Consider the following 20,911-nt stretch of genomic DNA (forward strand, 5'->3'; position numbering starts at 1 on the left):
ACAAGATGTAGAAAGAAAAACTTCCCCACAGGTGCATAGGCAGTTAGTGGAGGAGCCTGACTTGAAATCTGGGTCATCTAATCCTCAGTCCGAAGCTCTCACCACTCTCCAACACAACATTCCTACAATGGCATGAGAAAGGATGAGGAGGTGAGGGACTCTAAGGTGCCTTTGGGAACCACTGCCCAAATCTCAGTAAAATTAAAGAGCCTCCTAACTCAACCTCTGTCCCATTCCACTATATCCTTGAGGCTGAGAAATGGGGCATTCAGATCCTTTCCTCCCTCTGAGCCTTCATTCTGTTTACACATGGGTAGACCAGATGTTAGAAAAACAAGACAAACATTTGCAGCTGTTATGGGGGGAGGGGGGCTGGGCGGAGCCCATGAGGTTCCCAGGTTTTGATCTAACACATCAGAGCACATTTGATTTTTATTGCAGGCTTAGAGTTTACTACCTTCAGCTCCTTCCTCAAAGCCTGGAGTTTGCCGCTTCATGTTGAAGCCTATACCAAGAGATGCCAAGGGTTTCTGGAGCTATTTTCAGCCCATTACCACAGCAATCCAGGTGACCAAGGCAGCTACTGCTCCACTACAACTTCAGGGGCCCCCTTCTCTCCATCCTCTGGATTCCTTGATGCGAGGTCGGTGTTTCTCCCTAGCAGGCAGATGCCAGGAAGGGCACTATGTGAGAGGCAGCGCATTCTAGTGAGCAGAATGTGGGCTTTGCGATTATGTAAGACCCAGTTTTGATCCTGACCCAGCCATTCACTGGCCACGTGATTTCGAGTTAGTTGCTTAACTCTGAGTCTTATTATGCCTGCTTTTTCTTAAAACACGGATACTTATTTTTCAAAGTGAAAGGATTTAATGACACAATGTATTTGGACTTTACCAATGTGTGTGCAGGAGTGTCCAACAAACTGTAGCTGTTACTATTATTTCCTGATCGGTTTTTCATCTTCTTGGAGCTTATATGAATGATGTAGCTACTAGTTGGTGAGGATCTAGGGGAGAACATTAGGAGTCTTGCCTTTATGCTGTTTCCTGAGGGCTCAAAAAAATGTGATGACATTGGTATTATAAGTAATAATCTATTGTATCTATATGTGTTTAAAGCTTTTTCAAAGCATGTTTATTCCAATTTACTGTGAACAAATTTTAAATCTATATCAAAGATAAAATGATTTCATAACATTTATATACCACTACGCAGATCCTACCATTAACATTTTACTGAACTTGTTTTGTCATTTGTCTATCCATTTATCCATTCCTTCATCCATCCACTAATCCACATTTTAATGTATTTCAGAGTACTGTGCAGACCTCAATACATTCCCCTTAAATTCTTCAGCATGAATATCATTAGCTGGAGTTCAATATTTGTTTGCTGTTTTTCTTTCTTTTTTTTTTTTTAAGATTTTATTTATTTATTCATGAGAAACAGAGAGACAGAGAGGTAGAGACACAGGCAGAGGGAGAAGCAGGCTCCATGCAGGGAGCCCAACGCGGACTCGATCCCGGATCTCCAGGATTAGGCCCCAAGTGGAAGGCGGCGCTAAACCGCTGAGCCACCCAGCTGCCCTGTTTGCTGTTTTTCTTTTCATATATATTTATATACAATGAAATGCAGTCTTAACTATGCATTCACCAAGATTTGACAAGTGCATACCTCTGTGAATCCCAAGCCCCTATGAGGATATATAACACATTAACATCACCCTGTGAATTTCTGTCTCGTCTCCTCCCAGGCAACCAGGATATTCTGGTTCTTTTTTCCATCATGGATTCGATTTGGCCGGTTCTGGAACCTCATATAAATGGAATAACATGGTATGTACTTGTCTGTATAAGTCTTTTTTTCACTCAACATACTATTTTTGATACTCATTCTTGTTACCGTATGTATTGGCAGTTTGTTCATTTCCACTAGACTGCTATCTTTAGTGAGTGGTTTTACATACCTCCTTGAGATTGCTGAGTTGGTAAAAACAAAGAGCTTATGTGTGTATACAAAAAGAAAAAAATCTGGAAAGATAATCACCGAAATGTGTATAGCCTTTACCTCCGAGATAAGCAACTGGGGCAAAAGGAGGAAATAGGGAATTTTGCTCTTGAACGTATATACTTTTATAGCAATTGAATTTCTATACATATATAGAGAGTTTAAAATATAGAGAACACAGAAAAGTATTTTAAGAACAACAATTTAACTAAGCTCCTTGTGGTATGGGAAGAGGTCTGAGGGTCCCGGGGTGCTGGAGCCAAGGAGCCTCCAGAGCTCCTCCAGCCAGAGCTTTCTCCATGCTTCTGAATAGACAGAGCCTGGACAGTAAGTGGAGATGACAACTCTTCATGAGAAGGTTACTCAGCAAAAAGATGCACCCCAGGCACAAAATATGGGTTTGAGAGGGGAAAAGTTCTAAAGAAAGGCATTCTAAAAGAACACTAACAGAATAGCCCGGCCAGTAGTCCTAGAATCCTATAGCCATAAACCCATAAGGTTTCAAAGGACGTTATTGTGACTCCTTTATTTTGAAAAGTGCAAAATCAGGTTCTACTTAAGCAAATTATGGGTGATCTCACTTAGCAGATCTTAAAGATCATCGAAGCTCCTTGGGGGCTGGTCCATTTCTGTTTCCTGTCAAGGGTGCATGTACTTATGTGCTATTTATTGGAAAGGTGAATCTAATCCTAGACCCCATTTTACAGATATGGAAACTGAGACATGAACTGACACTTGTTCAGAAGAATACATATCTTCCCCAGAGGATAATAGTCAATAGTCAATGTTGACCAGTCTCCACTGAGGCACCGCAATCAATAGGAGATAGATTGGAATTACATTTGAGGGCTCAAGGTTAAATATAAGGAAGACTTTCTTGGAAGAGAGGGTTGTGAAACTTCTGTTTCTTAGAAATATTTAAGAATGCAACACAGTCTTGCATGTTGAAAGACTTTAAATGTGGCACTACTTGCTAGGCTAGATTTCTTGTTTCCTCACAGTTGAGGGGGTGTGGGGGTGGGGGGAAACCCAAGATTTTGGTTCCTTCTTGCAAGTCTGACCCCTAGTGGTCACCATCTCTGGGTTGGGTCCAAGAGGAAAAAAGCCAAGAAAATGAGGACTACCAGACTTTGTTTTTAAAATTGGAAGTGAACCTTAAAATTTCCTAGTTGAATGATCTAATTTCACAAACAAGAAATCTTAGACCAAATGAATAGAAATGATTTCTTAACATCAGTGACTTTGTAGTAAAACTTGAATTAGAACCAGCTTTTGCTAACATTGTAGGTTCAAATTCCAATTCCTACATCTCCCAGTCTTTGACCTTCAGTGAATCTGGAAGCTGAAATCTGGCTAGATATTTAGCCTCCAAGTATCCTCATGGTCCTGTTCACTGGCCACTTAAAAGAAATTATTTTTCTTAAGCCAATAGATCATAAAAATAATCTGTTTGAGCACTGTGTCATGGACACAGATGACTTGAGACCAACTGCTGTCATCTCTGAGCCTCAGTTTATTAAAATGGAGTAACCATGTGATCTATAAGGGCTTACCCAGCTCAGCTATTTAAAGTTTCAAGCATACATTGTATCTTGGCTGAGAATTCTTAGCAAAGTGATGAAACTATTACCATTAATAAAATACTCCTCCTTTTTAAGATGAGGATCCCTAATCTAGGATGGACAGACTCCTACAGGATCCAGCTTCAAGAGAAGATCATGAACTTTCTGAAGTTGCGTGGGGTTGCCAATGCATCTGTGCATTTTCTTGAAGTGAAACCTCTTTAGATTTCATCAGAAGGGTCTAGGACGACCTCAAAAGGTGTAAAAATCACTGAGTTAAAATGGTTGAATGAGGTTTCCAAGAAAGTGAAAGACCCCCATCTCTGATCCTTAGCTCTAATGCCACAGAGCTAGACTGGTGACTCTTCAGCCCCTTGATGACATCAAGACAGCAGTTTATATAACTCATGGCTTCTGAAAAATTCAGTTCACATTCTCTCCTCTTCCAGGTTGAGGAACATCTGGTTATTAAGTACATGTAACTCCCCCCTAACTGACAGAAGCCCTTCATTCCTTATGTAAAGGTTCTGACTGATGCCCCTAGCACACTAAATATTTGTGGATACCAGGCTGCTCTCCAGTGTCCTTATGTCCATAATCCCCTGCCAATTGAGCTACATGCTTATCAAAGGCTGGTTGATTCCCCTCCCCCCCCAACCTGTTTATGCCAGTTGTAGTATTTAATATAATTATATAATTTAAATATTATGCAAGCGGATCAAGTATGAGTGTGAACCTAAAGAGATTTATTTCAATGAAAACGAAATTAATTGCTTTGGAAAGGCTCAACCGGAATGAGTTATTGAAACATACTCTAAAATTTGTTTGTGGGTGAGGCAACTCTAAAAGAAGGACAGAAATTTAAAATCTGGAAGAGTTCTGCAAGTTTTAAAATCTTCCTTTATTAAAGCAGCAAAATGAAACACCCGTAATGGGAAATAATGGAGGAAATAGGAATTGGGACTTGCATGCTTGAAGATGAAACTTTGCCTGTAGAGTGGCAAATGAGTGTCTTAAGTTAAAATATATGCATTCATATGAATCCCAGGTTTAGCCCACTTTTCTGATTAGTTGACACTGGTGACTGTGTTTCTTTAGTATTAAGATTAAAATATCAAAATGAGATCCAAGAGAACTGGTTTACTGTGTCTCCCAAGTGTTACTCCATTGAGGTTTTGATCTTTTAGAAATTCCCTTAAGATCTCTTTTTATTCCTATAAGTCAGTTTCTTGTAGGCACTTCTCACAGACCTCTTTCCCCTTGACAGTTAGTAAGCTTTGCCTTGGAATCAGGCGCCAAAAATTCAGCATTCGAAACCTCTATTAAATTAATGTTTGTTCACCTTAGCAAACTAGTCACATTCACTCAAAATCTGGAACCAGATGCACTGTTCAATGTCTTAAGATTTCAACAGTGCAGGGCCATTTGTGGTCAACCATCAATATTACACTCTCCCTTTTCAGAGAGTATGAGCCACAAACATGGACCTGCCCTTTGCCTTAGCTTTGCCTTCTGGGGAATGCATGCTCTAGAAACAGTGTGACTGATCAAAAAAAAAAAAAAAAAAAAAAAAAAAGTGAATGGTGCAAAGATATTTATTGCAGCATTATGTAACAGTAAATCCACCCAAAACTACTTAAAGTTCAGCAACAGGGTCATGAGTTAACCTGGTATTTCTTGCTGGTTGTTTATGTATTCATGAGAAGGACAATTATGAAAAATTTTAGCAATAATTATTGGCAAAATGTTTATGATAGTAAATTAAGTGAAGAGAGAAAAAGTGCAAAATGAAACTAACCCCATGATTATAAACGTAATAAATGTATATATGAAATCAGTAAGCTGGGGGAGAGTTGGGGTTTTTATCTTTTGCCAATTTTTCACTTACAGTTCTTTCAGTGATTAGAAAATCCCACATTATGCAACGATTCACCAGTTTTTCAACCTTGGTATCTCAAGAGGCCTTGTGATGTCTGAGGTTTGACATACAGTTGCCCAGAACCACAGAATTACCCCCCAGAGGAGAGAGGATTAGGCAAGAGCGCACTCAATTATACATGGACTAGGTTGGAATGTGCCTTTGAGGTCATAGCGGTCCCATCCCCTCAATCTACAAATCAGACTTATCATCGCATTTACCAGCAGTTTGCCCTGAACAAGTCACTTATGCACCATACCTCAGTTTTGTCCTCTGCAAAACGCAATGATAAACATATGTATGTCCATGGGTTGTCATGAGGTTTAAATGATAAAAATCCAGGGCGTGACACAAGAAAGCTCTCAATAAACGTTTGTTATTAATATCACCAGAGTTAGTGGTGGAGCCAGGGCTCAAATTCAGGCTTCCCGACTTCCTCACTAGGGCTATTTCTATCATACCACATCATAGAACTTTCATCTTAATCCAGGCTGGAATCCCTTGCTGTGCTGAGTACTGGGCAAGAAAAAGGCTTTTCTGATAATATGAGGGATACTATGCCTTTATGTAACTCTTGCCTATCAGGCAACCAGCAGCATACACTGTAGTCAGGACTATGGATGAAAACTGTCAGGGATATTAGAAGATGACAGTCCCTGCCAAAATGAGACTATGCCTTTAATAAGACAGAGCTGAGTTCAAGTCTATAACCACCTATGTCTCCCTTGACTTCTTGATCTGTACTTGCTTTTAGGCAAGAGGGGGATTAACAGAAACAATCCTTCCTGTGAATATGTGATATAAGTTGCTGTATATGAAAAAGCTTTGTAAAATATAAAGTGGAATAAAGTGCAAAGTGGTGATTTTGTTTTCTAAAATTATTTTTATTTTCAAAACTTAAGAACACTTACATGTGTTCTGTGTGCCAGACATTATTCCAAGGATTTTACAAGAATTAATTGAATGGACTCTCTGCAGCAGTCCTATAAAGTAGGTTCTGCTAGTATCTTGGCTTTACTCAGGGGGGCCCAAGGGGTTTAAGGAACTCACCCCATATCACAGAGGCAGTAAGTGGTGGTGTGGTGGTTTGAACCTAGGACTTGGTATTTTGGTCACAGAGTCCACGCACAGCTCTGATGCTGCTTGGTTATCACCGAAAGTGCCTTGACCTAAAAATGAAGAAACTTGGGTTCTGGGATTGGTTCTCCTTTTTCATCTGGTTTCATTCAATATAGTCCAGTCCAAAGCAATACAATCCAATGCAAACCCTTCCCATCCAATCCCATCCTGTTCAGCTTAATTCAATTCAACTCAAGGAATACTCTTCTGGGGACAGGACACCTAGGTAGTTCAGTCGGTTGAGTATCTGACTCTTGATTTCAGGTCAGATCATGATCTCAGAGTGGTGAGATCAAGCCCCACATTGAGCTTCATGCTGGGCATGGAGCCTGCTTAAGATTCTTTCTCTTTCCCTCTCTCTCTCCCTCTGCCCCTCCCTAACCTGCCGTCCTAGCGCCCATGTTCTCTCTCTCTCTCTCTTAAAAAAAAAAAAAAGTAAATGGTCTTCTGAATGTTTAGTTTGTGCTGGTAATCACTGCACTAAGAGCTAACCAGGGGAGAAGGACCAAAGAAACCTGGGTTTTGATGGCAAAGGGTAAGTCAAATATAAAAAAATGATGATAAAATTCGGAGTGAATAAGGCAGTCTCAGGAAAGACTGTCAAATCTGCAACTGTGAGGTCAAAATAAAAGTATCTCCTGTTAGAACACCTGGGTGGCTCAGCGGTTGAGCATCTGCCTTTGGCTCAGGGCATGATCCCGGGTCCGGAGATCGAGTCCTGCATTGGGTTTCCTGCATGGAGCCTGCTTATGTTTCTGCCTCTCTCTGTGTCTTATGAATAAATAAATGAGATTTTTTAAAAAAGTATCTCCTGTCTACTGTTCATTGAATAAAAAGTGGCCCAGCCAGTAGGGTAGATAAAGGTCTTTTGGAATCACAGAGTCTGGGGTGGGGAAGAGTTGAAAAAGAGATACTTTAGACCCCTGAAAAGTAAGTGGTCTTCAGCTAGGTGTATATCTTCAACACTGGGGCCATTGCCTTCTATCTGGTTCCAGACATGTGGCCAGCAGCCTTTGGCAGCCATTTTAAGCTGAGGTGAGTCATCCCAGTGGCTTGGTGTGTATGATTCCTTGTTCTGCTTCTCTCTCTAAGAATTCCAAGGGAAACCTGCATATTACTGGACTCGCTATATTTTGACCATTAAAATAGATAGTCTTTATAAAGCCACTGGTGTACTGTCTAGCCCACAGTTGGTACTCATACGGTGACAAATATTGCCATCATTATCCTAGATCTTTGTAATGTGACCACTTTTCTGTAGCTACCTCTGAGAAAGAATTGGAATGGCCTCACAGGCCTGACTCTGGATGACAATCATGTGTCTCTTTTAGAGAGTTCTATTTTTCTGTTCTAAAATGAAAAGTGGGACAAACCAGGTTAAGCATCACAGATCATGCTCCTACTTGTCCCGTGGTCACACTGCACAGAATATGAGTATTCCCCATGGGTAAACTGTTCCCTTACACAACACTTTTGACGTTACACAATTAAAACGGCTTACATATTAAGATTTGAGGCAATGTGAAAGTACCTCATAATTAACTGCTGTCTATTTAACCAGACAGCTCTAGCAAGTTAATTTGATGTCTGTTATGAGACTTAATAATTGTCAGTGATTTTTAAAAACAATTTACTGGTGTAATCATTAACTACCCCTAGATTATCTTGTCAAATTGATAATTAAATGCCTCAAAAATTCATTACAGAGTCAGTATATTAATAGGAATATAATTAAGTAATGTTTGCTTATGTAATCTAGAGTTTATTACCTGCACACTTATTTATCTTTTCTATACTTATTAAATCTTTCTAGGGGCCTTTTCAGAATCAATGGAAAAACCAAGAGTCAATAAATGTCTTATTAGATCCAAATGAGCCACTTAATTGAGAGACCATGAAATAAATATGGATTCACCATGTCTGTGGAGAGGGAGGAGAGAATATTCCTGTTTCACAGTAGGATTATCAGTTGGGGCAAGAGAACCCCATTGCTCCCTTCTTTTATTTCTTCCTGTGTCCTTTCTTTGTCTCCCTCCCACCTTCCCTTTCTTTTCCTTTCTTCTTTCTTCCCTCTCTCTCTCTATTCTTTTTTTTCCTTTCCTTTCTTCTATCCAACATGCAAATGCCAACTATGTGCCAGTCATTGTGTAAGACACCAAAACTATATGAGGTCTCATTTGAGTCTGATGTAGCAAAGAAAAAAGACATAAATAATTGTGATGCACTGTGTTTAATGCTACCCTAGAGATGTGTACAAAGTGCTAAGGGGGCACAGAGGACTAAACAACTAACTCTACTGGTAGTCAGGGGAGATTTCCCAGAGGAGGTGACATTTGAGCTTGCCAGAAATCAGGATGTAGGAATTCTCGAGGGAGAAACAGTACAAGAGAGGCATTCTAGACAGGTACGAGCAAAGATATAGGGCCAGGGAGGAACATGGGCCACTCAGGCGCTAGATGGAAAGGGATGAATTTTAAACTGTGAAGTATCATGATTGGAGCTGTGATTTTCAAAGGATGACTGGAGGATTGTGTTGGGGTGACCATAGCTCTCAATTATACTGTCATCATGTCCAAGTCTTGCCTTGATATCCTTGAGTCTTCGGGATATGCATTCAAATTGCAGCCTGGTTGGCTTGTCTCTTCCACAGCCTTTAGTCCTGGTGATGATCATCATATGCCCAGGATCTTACAGGTTGCATGGGATTCTACTCTGTTGTCACTGTACAGATATTCATACGTTTCAGATTACATATCCACAGTTTGGGTTTGATAAGTAAGATCACGACATATTTTAATGCAGGCCTTCCCAAAACAGGAATCCATAGTTCAGTTTGCTTATTCCCAGAAGCTCTGCAACACACCCAAAATCAAGGATGGTTGATTGTATGAACAACTCTGGATGAAATTCAGAAGGGAAGAGGCCTTAAATCTAAATGAATTATTTTCAAACTTCTACATAGACATTAACCTACTTATCCCTCATAATCACTGAGAACACAAGAGTAAGTTGTAATAATTTTTGTCCTTGACCAAGTGTCAATGACTAGAAAAGTAACTGTTTGCATGTTTCCTCAGGCTATATGGTTGGGTGCCTTTTGGTGAAGAAGGAAAAGTGGGAGAGACAGAGAGAAAGTAAAAATAAAAAAAACCATATTCTGATATTTAAAAAGATATTGGTTGTACTCAGCAAGTGAAAAATGTGTTCAAAAATCTCTGAAGACTCTTTTTCTTAATGCTTGGAAATCAATTTCATATCTTAAGCTCAGGGGCCCATGGAAGAATCGGCTTGGAGGTCTCTCTTTGCCTCAGGAAATAAGTATACTGCATTTCTGATACCCATATGCTCTGCATGTGCCAGGCCTCCTGAAGTGATATGTACTGTGTACTGTGACTGGCAGTGTTTTAAAATGATCACATTAGATCATGACATTAGACAAGGTCAGAGGGGATTGAAGCCAATAGCTAATTTATCCTGAAAGTATGAAATTCTCTAAACTCTGAGCCGAGAAGTGTTTAGAATTAAGTGACAAAGGACAGTCTACAAATACAAAAGAGCTTTATTTTTAAAAATAAATAAATAAATAAATAAATAAATAAATAAATAAATAAAGTGGAAAGCAGAACTTCCACATCTGCACGTTTGACCAGAGAGGTAATTCAGTTTGTCAAAGCTTCCGGGCCAAGATGCTATATGATGTTTTCTCAAGGCCAGGTATTAGTGAAGCCTGGACCCCAGTCTGATGATGTGGTTTGAAGTCCCTGGTCTGCTACTGCTAAGTGGATGACTCGGGACCAGTACCTTTCTCAGGGCCTCAGTCTCCTTGTGTGTAAAATTGTCCCAGGCCCACCCACCTCTCATCACTGTTGGGAGGATCAAATGAGATGATGAGTGTGAAATACCTTGTAAACAGGTCATAAAACCCTTCAGAAACATGGGGGGTAGTATTATGATTAGATCTAAAAGGCTATAAATATTTCAGAGGAAAATATTCAGTATTCAAAGCACTTGGTCAAAGTTAGGTACTGCCTATGAGTCCAACCCTGCCTCCAGGCGCTCATCAGCAAATTTACAGATTTCTGTTTTCTGAGAGGGGTTGTTCTTCCCAGGCACTCCCCCATGGAGGCAGACATTATCTTTGCTTCTTGACCTGTCTTGCATCCTCAGTTAGCCTGTGAGCTCTGGGAGCGTCAAGAGCCTGACGTACAGGATTTAGGGACAAGCACTTAGGCCAGTCCTTCTTCTGGCCCTGGCTTTGCCACTTACTCACTGTGTGACTTTGGGCAAATTACTGAACCTTTGCAAGTCTTAAGTTTTCTCATCTGTGACATGAAGATAATAAATATTATCTTAGGGACATTAAAAAGATTAAATGAGTCAGTACATGTCAAGGGCTTGATTTAAAACCTGGAATGTAGAAAGTGCTCAAGGAATACTGGATATTCATTACCGTTATTGCTCTTCTTCCTCCCTTCATATCTCCAGTGCCCAGAATAATGTTTAGCATATAACAGGTATTCAGTAAATAGGTAGTGAAAGAATAAAAAAGAAAGTCCCTATCTCAGCAGATAGGGACGCTTAGATTAATGAATCCTAAAGGTCATAAAAAAATGAAAACAAATTGAGTTATGTGGGTGAGGGTCTCAAAATTTGGGTCTATTTCCACCTTTTATTTCCACTGGTGACAAGAGCATTTCTATTTACGCTGGAAATGTGTAGTATTGGCATAGCACTTCAGAGTTTACAATGATTTTTAAGATCAGTGTCTTATTGGATTCCCACACCAACACTGTAAGGAAGGTGTTATTATATTACCCACTTCACAGATAAGAACATTGAGGTTCAGGGAGGGGAAATGTCTTGCCCAACCATCACACATCTGATAAGTAGAACTGCTGAAATGAGGTCTTTTGGCTCATTGCTCTTTTCTCACTCTGGGAAGAGACCCAAGGCTATTTCACCCAGGACTGGGTTTTTGATCATAGCCATGGACAGTATGATGCAGAAGGGCCTGGTTTGTCTCTCTGAGTGCAACAACCAACTTAGGGGAGTAAGCCCCTAGATGTCTTACTCTGACCCATTAAGAATCTCTCACCTGTCAGTTTGACTAAAACCTTGTGAAGCTTATTAGTCTGGCTTGTACTTTGGTTTTAAACCCCAATTTCCTTGGCGTATGAAATGTATTTTGCCATCATTGTGCTGGGTTTTCCCCTGTGAGAGCTAAGTTGCCACAACTGGTCCCTGCTCTGAAAATGGAAACCAGAAGCCCTGGAGGTCTTTCAACCTAGGTCACTCAGGCAAAAGCAGACATAGAAGTGTAATTATACCATTACTCAACTTCATAGATCCTCCAGATTGCCTGAAGAGAAAAGCATTTCTCTTGATAAATCTGAAACCCCTGATAATTTCCTCTGAGGAATTACCAGCAGGTTGCAACACCAGCATGGCTATCTACTGCCTGACTTTTTCTCCAGTTCCCTTCTGCTATCTCTCTGCCATATTGCGTGCTTTTGACAATCTTCCCTCCAGCATTTCCTGAGACTCAAGGTTACTCTGGTTCTCCAACACCTCCATGCTGGCCTTTTCCAGTTCTTTCACAGCCTCAGTCTGGTGGGCTCTTGCCTAAGGCTAACCCTGCATCCTCTGTTTTCTCTTCTTCTCTCCTCCCATCAGCTCTGGTGTCAGCTTTTAAGGGAGGCCCTCAGTGTACAAAGATGCACAAAACATGGTATCTAACTAACCTCCAGGAACTGATAGTCTGGTAGAGGGAGAAGAATGGTGAAGGCAGGCCTCTAGCTCTAGAGAAGTCTGGTGTTTTGACATGGCTGGCTGGGCTTGAATGTGGAGAGAGGACAGTGAATGGTACCAGGCAGGAAAGTCCCTGTGGGAGGAGTCTTCAGAGATATCTGAGAAGATAAATTGGTGCTCCTCGTTCAGATAAGAAAAGGAAGGCCTTCTGAGATAAGAACACAGCTTGTACAAAGGAACCAAAGAAGAAAATGAGTTTTCTTTTCCAAATCAGGAAAATGGGGTTAATAATTCTTAACTTGCAATGTTAATGTGAGCATTGGTGATAATGTACATAAATGGAACCTGGAACCAAATAGAAAATGAATGAATGACCAAAGATAAATAACAATCCCCTTCCTCCCTTTCCCTTACCAGTCCCTGTTTCCTTTTTCTTTTTTTTCCAAAAGATGGGATTGGACTAGCAGATTTTTCAAAGACTTTCTGGATCTGATATCCCAGGTGCTTTAAAATCCTCCAGGGAAGTTTAACAACAGTGATGTCCTTTCTCCTCCATACATTCTGCTACTGCTGCCAAGCCTCGGCATTCTCTCACCTCTGGACACACAAATCAGCTACTCCGAGGACCATCAATTTTACAGACAAACAAATGCTGCCTCATTAGATATACCTCACCATTGCATGGACTGTCTGGCTTTGCGTTGTTCAGCCTTACACATGGGCTTAGCTTTTCTTTTGTTCTTGATTGTAAACCTCTCGAAACAACAATGGGTCCCCTTGGGCTTAGAGCAGAAACAAAGGATGCCAGTTCTGGCTCTGGTACCTACTAGCAACCAGAGCTTGGCTAACTTAGCTAACCTCCGTTTTCTCATGGATTAAATTGGGAGCATGATAATGGCCCACTTTTGAATCTTTTCTGATATTTAAATGAGATAATGCATTTGATGGTACTTTGCAAAGTATAAAGCATTATGAAGGTAGGAATTTTATATTACATTTGTATCTGCCCCTGTATTAACCAGGACTCACTTGATTACAACTAACAGAAACCTGACACAGAGCACACTGAGTATGAAATCACAAGTTACTGGGCACATAACTGAATAATTGCAACAGGTATCAAGTAAAAAAAATCAGAACTATGCTTCTCTCCTTTTTTTAAAAAAATATTTTGCTTATTTATTTGACAGATCCAGAGAGAGAGAGAAAGAGCAGGGGAAGAGAGAGAGGGAGAAGCAGTCTCCCCACTGAGCAGGGAGTCCAACTTAGGGCTCTATCCCAGCACTCCAGGATCACGGCCTGAGCTGAAGGCAGACGCTTAACTGAGTGAGCCACCCAGGTGCCTCAATGCTTCTCTTCTTTTATCAGCTGTGCTTTTCTCTTCATTAACTCCTTTATCAGGCAACTGTCAGTATTTCTCAGCAGCTGCATGTTTATGTCCTATCAGTTGAAAAAACTTAGCCAAAAAGTGGGTCCCCCCAAACCAAGGAATTTTGACAAAAAGTCCACAATCAACTCCCAGTGGACTGATGGGGGCATGTGCCTCTCTATAATTCAGTTACTGTAGCTAGAGAGGTTAGATGTGCTGGTTAACCAAGCTTGGATCTACTCCATGAATGAAACTGAGAGCCATAAGGTCAGTTCCTCATAAACCACATGGTGTGAGAGGGAGGAGTGGTTCTCTAAAGGAAAAGTGGAGCACTATTGCCAGAATAGGAGAAAATGGGTGCAGAAAGGCCAAAACGACAGAGATACTCTGCAGCACCCACCATGGCAGCCTTATCAATCAAACCCAAGAGAGCTTAAGAGGGCTGATGCCCTAGGTGGTAATGCCACGCACACCCGGGAAGGTGGGTGCTATGATGAATCAAAACCCACGTCATTGGAAGCATCACAATTCATTCAACAACTGCTCTAAAGAAGACAGGTTGTGGAAAGTTCCAAAGCAGGGATATTCACAGGGCATATATTGGGCATCCAACCAATGTTAAATTGCTTTGATTTTGTTGATTTCAAATTGGCCTAGTTTTCTTAAACTGGCATCTGTGAGTATGAGGGCAAGAGGAACAGAGAAAGTCCTGAGACCATATTTTTAAACAAAGTCTTTTAAAATAAAACATTCACTCATTTGAATACCTGTCTGAAAGCAGGAGGGCCTCTGATGAGTTCACCCCAGGACACGCTCACTAGGTGCTATGGAGCCAGGCTGCTGGGAGGCCGGAAAGGGCTGAGCCCACAGCATCTCCTGCCAGCTGGGGCTGATCCCTCCTCCCACAAGTCTCCAGACAGCAAGGCCTCCTGGCCTTCGTTTCTTTTCCAATGGGTATGGTTAGGGGGCTCATCTGGGTGCTCGTGTTTGGTCCCTTGGTCCTAGCTCTGGTGGCAGCTGTCCACATTTGCAGGCAGTCACTGCACAAAACCTAGTGAGAGACTCCGGAAATGCCAGAAGTGGCTCCTAACTTTGTGCAGCTGATCCTTTGGGAAAATGGACAAAGCTAAAGGAAGAGAGGGTCTTTGACGTCTTTTTTCTCTTTCTCCCCTTCCCCACATCTACCACCATCTTGCTCCTCTTTCAACTTTTTCTGCTTTCTCTCCCTCACATTTGCCCCTTCTACTAGGATAAAATCCCCCTAAGGACAATATTTGTGTCTTAATTATGGACAAAGCCCTAGTTGGGGGGGAAGATATTAAGACAAATAAAATGCAAATCCTTTCTTTCAACTTTTATTAAAAGGAGAAGCCCCACTGACAACAAACCCAGGGTAGGAAGTGGTGACCACCCATCCCCCAAAGGCACATGTACGAATTTGGGAGTTCAGTGGCAGAAGTAATTTTGGCTGGAGATTCACAGGATGCTGAAAGAGGTTTTACTTAAGTTAGGTCTTAAAGTCACTTGTTGAACAAATACAAGTAAACCTTGGCAAATAACACAGGACATGGATAAAGACACAAGAAGGGCCCAAGCTTAATGCACCAGTGTTTAAATAGTTTGCTGATGGGCTACAGTCATTCACTCAGAGCTTGATTAATTTTAATATATTAAAACCGCCAATTAATATGGTTACAAATACATATGAGACCAAACCCAGCAAATTAAAAGTGGGAGTAGGGGCTGGCATGAGCAGACAGCTGAAAATGGAGAGAAGTGCAAGGTTGATGGCTTGATAAGCAGAGAGGAGACAGGGGATCCCTGAGTGGCTCAGCGGTTTGGCGCCCGCCTTCCGCCCAGGGCGTGATCCTGGAGACCTGGGATCGAGTCCCACATCAGGCTCCCTCCCTTCAGGGAGCCTACTTCTCCCTCTGCCTGTGTATCTGCCTCTCTCTGTGTCTCTCATGAATAAAATCTTAAAAAAGAAGAGAGGAGACAGAAAAAAGAAACCCTACCACAAATCCACAAACATGAAAAAAAATCACTGCAATCTGAATTGAGTGTGGAAATCAAGCAGTCTTTTAAATGTAGAGTCCTCTACTAGAATGTCGTGCATTAGAGTTTGAGGAAGAAAGTGACAGCCTATATTGCCCCTCCTCATCAAAAAGGCTACATTACATTTTTTTATGCTTTGTTTTAGAAAACAGACAAACACATAATTGATTTTAGCCAGTGTTCCATCCCAATTAAGTTACGATAAAATTTGTATTAAAACCTTGAATCTTTAGCATTTGGAATGCTACCTCCTAGGGAAGGACTCATTTGATTTGACTTTTAATAAATCCAAAAGTGCTGTGGGTCATTTTTTTGTCATACCCCCTACTTCCAGTCTCCTTATCATTTCTGTGCCTCCCATATTCCTAAGGTTTCTTTTCCTTCTTTCCTGACTGTGGCTTTCAGCAGCACTCCCTCCCCCAACACCGGCATACTGAGCTCTTCTGGTCCCCCTTCTGTAGCATTTCCAACACGGTGGTGAGGAGGAGGAGCTCTGAGGCAAGGCCTAGGGACTTGGGTACCGGGCTTAGCTTCCTACCAAAGAGATGGAGATTTTAGAAAGTTCACGCTTCCCCTTTGAACCTCTGCCTTCCCATTTGGAAAAAGGGGATAATAACCCTTATTCATGGAGTTGTGAAATTCAAAGACATTACTTGATGGGAGATTGGTCAACTGAATGGTGGTTCCTTTCTCAGCCTGTAACTGCTCTTATAACTACTCTTACCCCTAATTATCATTGGCATACACATCTAGCTCCCTCGTTTGATTGTGACTTATTTGAGGCTGTGTTTTTCTTGGATATTGGGTTTGCTTCTTGTTTGTTTTGGTGTCTCCTTGAAGAAACATATCTCGAAATGCTTGGCAGGTCACGTGTAATGCACAACCGTGGAGGAGGGGCAGCATCCATAGACCCACCACGTGAATAAGGGTCCTCTGAGGCTGGGTGGTGCAGGAGCTCTGAGGAAAGTACCTGGCCTGCTGTAAATACTTTAATAGTTAAGTCCTGTCCTGGGGCATAAAATACTGCTGAATACTGGATTCTGGGCCCGAATTGAGTATTTTCCCTCCATTAGCCAGTTTCAGCCCCAGCTTTCAGCCTCCATTTTATCTTTGCTTGGGCTGGACTGGCCATGCCCTTGCCAGAATTCTTCAGCCACACAGGTTTCCACCACAGGTGAAGAGTTTGGGGATATCAGGATTTCCATGTAAAAGTAAATAAAAACAAGTAATACCTTGGCAAAACTCGTGTTTAGACGTTAGTGTTTTAGTCCCAAAACTTTGTAAATGAGGACATCTCAATAGTCAGGGCTGAAAGGAGGGAGAAAAAAAATCACACGCATTTCTCCTCTGCTCCCTTATTCACTCCAATCATTATGGAGATTTCATAGCATCCGTGAAATGTTCTAGCCTGATCTCTACTTACCTCTTGATGGGCTTCAGTTTTCCTCATCTGCATATTGAGACTAATCCTGTCTACTTCCTAGGGTTACTAAAGAGATGTCACATGAACACATCCAGACATGGAGCCTGTCCCCTATTATGTGCTCAGAAATGGTAGGTGAATCTGAAACCATGGTGGCAAGAAGCCCTACTCTTCCATTTTCCTGGTAATAGTATTGATTGTCGTGTAGCCTTGACATAGACTGTCTACCTCATAAAGAAACAAACCAATCTCTGTGGAACTTCTACCTATGAGACCTGTGGGCAAGGATGAAGTGTTTTCCCGTGTTCCTGGCCTCCCCACTAGTGAGGACAGGCAGCGGAGGGCCGCTGTGGTCAGAGGACTGAGGAGCCAGACAAGCCTCTGTGGTTCCACACTTATTTATTTCCTTATTTATTACTTTTGCAGCTAACATTTTTACAATCGTGTTATTTTGTGGTTTATTTGCAAAATGCATCATGAGTCAAGTTTGCTTCCAAATGTTCTCTGAGTTGGGGAGCCCGTGAGAGGTGGGGGAGGGCAGGAAGGCAGTTACAAAGACATTATAGAATTGATTTATCTTTTAATGATCTTTTCTTTGTCATTAGGCTATACGAGGCAGATGGAGAAATGGAAGCTGGGAAAGCATGATAAGCTCATGGGTAGCAGCATGAACAGACTCTGCAGCCTCAGAAATGAAATGTAAAGGGACGAGACATGGGGAAGACAACCCAGGAGAGAGACAACTAATTCCTGCTTATGGGCCCCCACGCACCCAAACTGCATCTTCTGAAAGACTTTGGGAGAGAGAAGAGGTTGGCTATAGAAGAGTGATGGATAATGAGTTATTCCAAAAGTATTAGTATTATAGAGTTTATTATAATTAGTTTTTGAAGATCTTAATAAAAACGAAAACCCAGTTTTCAGAGATTAGCTAACATGGGGCTCAAGAGACACCCTGCCAGAGCAATTTTTCCTTTTCATTCTATAGTCTTCCTCCCTCACCACCCCCCCCCTCCGTCCCCCACCGCAGGCGATAGTAGATTCCTGAGAGGGTGCCCAGTTAGTTGCTGAAGACCATTTTGACTGTATTCAAGTTTGTTCTTGTATTATTCCATCTGGTGGCTCCCCAAACCACTTTCTTTTTTTACTCTCCTTGTAAATATTTACAGAAGAAGGTTCTTGCAGGATCCTATATTGGCGGATTGGTGCAAAGCAGAGTCTTGACGTGTTTTATTCCTTTTACGAACGATTTGGTTAAGTGGATTCCCTTCCAGCTCATTAAAAAAAGAAATCCTTTCATTTTAATAACATCATCAGAAACCAAACAGCATCAGAGGGAAAAATAAGTTTGCAATGCACAGCCTCGAGTGGCAATCTCAGAGCGGCTTCTAGCTGTTAATGGTTGGTGCAAGAACTGGCGATTGTAGTTAATGGCTGGAATGCCGCATGCATTTAAAGGCCTTCTCTCCCTGGGCAGGAAGGACAAGGGTGTGCGGTATTTTCTGGGTTGGCTGGGGGAACAAGAGATCAGATAACTGAATCAGGAGATCAAGACGTGGTTCATAAACTTCAGACACTGGCTCATCTTGCCACCCTCCCTAAGGCTCTGTCTTTGTTTGCTTTCTCTTCTCTGCCCGCCTTCTCGGACAAGTTCATCCTTGCCCACAGCTCTAACTGACGCCTTTCCACAGGTAAAATCAAACCTCTCTCTTTAGCTTTGGCTTCTTTTATGAGCCCCAGTTCAGTATTTTCAGCTCCTCTGGACATTTCTGCATGATAACCATCACTCCCCTGAACCAGTAGGACCAGAGCCAACTGCATCTCCATCTGGACCGGGTCCCACTCTAGCTCCTGGGAATGCAGCTTCCACCCCCACCCAAAGCAGCATCGTTCTCTCAGACACTTAGTTCCTGAATCTGTCACCTTCGACTACTCACTCCCTCTTCCCCAAATCTAATCAGTCACCAAGGCCTGTTTTTAACATCTCATGAGACTTGCATGGATTTCTCTCTGCTTCTATCCCACCTGTCGTTATCCTAGGTTTCTTTAAGCTTTATATACATTTATCCTTATGTTCATTTCTTCAACACACTAATTGTTTAGGTGCTTCCTACGTGCCAGACAGCAAGCAGGTGCTGGGGACCCTGGAGTAGATAAGATAAAGAAGATATATATCTGTTCTTTTAGGGGCAGAGGAATTAAAAAGAACATTAAAAAATTTTAATTGTTAAACAGAATGTTCAGGAGGAAAATAGGGGAAGTCACAGTTCTGTCTTCCTTCTCTCCTGAGATCCAGTAACTTACTGTTGGCATATTTACCTAATTGTGTCATTTTCCCTCTTAAATGCTATCGATGCCCTTTGCTACTCCCTACTCATTTCAAGCCATTTATTCATCCATCAGTTATATAGACTTATGCTTCTCCTTCATGCCATGCTGATAATTGTCTTCCTCTCATGGTTCCTTCTTCTTGTGTTCCCCTCTTTTCACCTCAGTGCAGCCAGCTGTTCTTTGCTGGGCTAGCTGAAGATGCCTTCATCAATGCAGATATCAACATTTATGGCAAGATCTTTTCACTCCTAACTGAAGTGTAACAAGCTCACCAGCTTTTTTTTTTTTCATCCTCTCCTTCCACCCTAAGGTATCTATTCACTTGTATCTTTAGCACTTGATACTGATTAATCTGTCTGTGAATTCTTGGTTCTGTGATTCTTGCCTTGATCTAAATTTGGCATTTGTAGCACATCTTCCTTGAGTTGAAACCTCTGCTTTCCCTAGCATACTGTCTTCAATTTGGCTGATCCCTCCTGGCCTTTGTCCCTCTTGCCTGGGGTAGAGACTGCTTCCTATAAGTTACTGTCCACCGAAGCTGCCAGTAACCCTGGCTCCTTGGTCAGTACTGGACGGTGCCAGACTTATAACAGACAGAACAGGTAGTTTCCATATGACAATTTATTATATGACCTGGGATAACATGGTATATTAGACAGCTGGGCAGTAGCATCCTCATGAGAAATCGCTGCTCTGTGTTCCTTCTTTCTCTCTCCAGTTTACATACGGGAAAGGGCAAAGTTGAAAGAAAAGCCTGTTGTACATGCTATAATGAATCAGAAGAGATGATAGAGATGTTAGAAATAAGATTTTAGGGAATCCCTAGGTGGCTCAGCGGTTTGGTGCCTGCCTTTGGACCAGGGCATGATCCTGGAGTCCCGGGATTGAGTCCCGCGTCGGGCTTCTTGCATGGAACCTGCTTCTCCCTCTGCCTGTGTCTCTGCCTCTCTCTCTCTCTCTCTCTCTCTCTCTCATCTATCATGAATAAATAAATAAATCTTAAAAAAAAGAAATAAGATTTTATGAACACAGGTTTCAATACTTGGTCTCCTGGATTTGCATGGATGCAATGAAAATTGGTTACCTGCTGTGATATTTTGGTCCAGTTAGCTTACGATGTTTTGATTCCCATACATCGAGTGTCCCCCTTATCTCACCTCTTTTCAAAAAAGAAGACTGGCCTTCCTGAGAGCACAGAACATCTGCTGTGGGGACGTTGTGAGTGCCAGAGTAGCCCAAGGCTGCTGAGCAACACCTGCCTGCAGCTGGGCCAGAGATGACACTGGTTTCTGAGAAAGACTTTGCACTCTCCCTGTTGGAAAGGCAGACATCACTTCGGGAAATATTCGATACAAAGTTTTTGAGACACAGAGTCCCAT

General features: G+C 41.8%; 1 long non-coding RNA gene across 1 annotated transcript; it reads left to right on the top strand.

Annotated features, from left to right (window-relative positions):
• The first annotated feature begins 1,751 nt into the window (after positions 1 to 1,751).
• LOC144302227 (uncharacterized) lies at positions 1,752 to 18,205 on the top strand. Its single transcript, XR_013369068.1, has 3 exons — positions 1,752 to 1,835; positions 17,263 to 17,332; positions 17,807 to 18,205. It is a non-coding gene; the product is annotated as an uncharacterized LOC144302227 (long non-coding RNA).
• Positions 18,206 to 20,911: the final 2,706 nt, after the last annotated feature.

Source organism: Canis aureus, chromosome 31 (genome assembly GCF_053574225.1).
Source record: "Canis aureus isolate CA01 chromosome 31, VMU_Caureus_v.1.0, whole genome shotgun sequence".
NCBI lineage: Eukaryota > Metazoa > Chordata > Mammalia > Carnivora > Canidae > Canis > Canis aureus.